Source organism: Gracilinanus agilis, chromosome 3 (assembly GCF_016433145.1).
Source record: "Gracilinanus agilis isolate LMUSP501 chromosome 3, AgileGrace, whole genome shotgun sequence".
Taxonomy (NCBI): Eukaryota; Metazoa; Chordata; class Mammalia; order Didelphimorphia; family Didelphidae; genus Gracilinanus; species Gracilinanus agilis.
The window spans coordinates 62,673,396-62,675,078 of NC_058132.1; the positions used below are offsets into that span (position 1 = coordinate 62,673,396).

A 1,683-nucleotide genomic window follows, 5' to 3' on the forward strand; every position below is an offset into this window, starting at 1 on the left:
GAGGCTCACAAAGGCAGAATTGTCTAGGACTCCTCCTCCAGCAGCCAGACAGGATGGACCCCCCCTTTCCCCACAGGTCTGGGCATCAAAGCAGGAATTATCAAAGCTATGAGCCGCTGGACCAACCACAAGGCAGCCCAGCCTATTCTCTAGGGCCAAGGCAGGTGGGTGTGCCTGTCACTCCCTCAGAAGGGGGGATGAGGACAGCATGTAAAAGGAGAGCTGGACACCCAAGGGCTGATCAATTAACAAGTACTAAGTGCAAGGCATGGACAGCCAGAGCACAAGCGGGAACAGAGTAAAGAGGATGACAATGACACTCCCTTCCCTTCAAAGGTTCTAGAGGGGAGATGGCCTGGGGAAGTCACTACCCAAGGGATCATAGATCTGGAGCCAGAGGAGACCTTGGACTACCTCCTCATTTTACAAATGATGGGATGGGGGCACCTAGGTAGCACAGTGGATAGAGCTGGAGAGAGGAGGTCCTGGGTTCAAATATGACCTCAGATACTTCCTGACTGTGTGACCCTGGGCAAGTCACTTAACCCTGAATGCCTAGTCCTTGCCACATTTCTGCCTTGGAACTGATACTAGTGCTTGCTTCAGCAGCACATATAAAAATGGAATGATACAGAGATTAGCATGGCACCTGCACAAGGATGATATGCAAATTTGTGAAGAGTTCTATAATTTAGGGGCAGCAAGGTGATTCAGTGAATTGATTCTCTAAGTCTGAGCCTAGAGATGAGAGGTTTTAGGGTCAAATTTAGCCTCAGACACTTCCTAGATGAGTAACCTTGAATGAATCACTTTACCCCAACCACCTGGCCCTTATTATTCTTTTGCCTTGAAACTAACAGTATTGATTTCAAGATGGAAGGTAAGGGTTTTAAAAAAAAAGAATTGATACCATAATGGAAGGTAAGGGTTTAGGAAAAAGAAAAGCAAATGATGGTATCAAGCATCCAAAAGGGGAAGTGATCTCTTGTCCAGGTCACATATGTAATAAAGAACAGAACCCCATGCAAGTCCAGATTTTTGGACCCCAAGTCCTGAATGGGCATTACTACTCTGCTATGCCTAGAGTCCAATGCTGCTTCTGTCTTATCTGTGAAGAAGATCCAGAGCTATAACTCCCCTCCAGCTATAAATCTATGTATCCCTGGCACTTAACACAATTCCTGGCACAGAATAGGTGTTTAATAAATGTTTATTTTTGGGAGAACACACTCTATGGACCTCTACTGATTACATTTGTCCACTGCTTAAAGAGTAGCAAATTCAAAGTAGGGATGGTGGGAGGGAGGATTATTATGGAGGTAACACTCACCTAGTCATACTAAGGCTCAGACATTAACTGAAGTTTCCTCATCAAGGCACTGTCTTTTTCCAACTAGGGGCTCACAGTAGAGGAGACAAGGCCTATCATTCTCCTCTGGGTGTGCTGAGGAATAGTGTGGTGGGATGACTAGAGCCCTCAACTAGGGGGTGCCTTTAGGAGGACAATCTGGGACTGAAACCTAAGAGTTCAGAGCATGTCTTAAAAAGATGTGAAACAGGTTTGGCAGAAACTAGGTATAGCCCAATATCTCACAAGGCATACCAAAATAAGGCCAAAGTGTACATCATTTAGAAATAAAGGGCATTATCATAAGCAAAGTAGGGGAGCATAGAAAATTTTAC

The 1,683-nt window shown here is 45.1% G+C and overlaps 1 pseudogene; it reads left to right on the top strand.

Moving 5' to 3' along the window:
* The first annotated feature begins 593 nt into the window (after positions 1–593).
* LOC123243368 lies at positions 594–694 on the top strand (annotated as a pseudogene).
* The last annotated feature ends 989 nt before the right edge of the window (positions 695–1,683 follow it).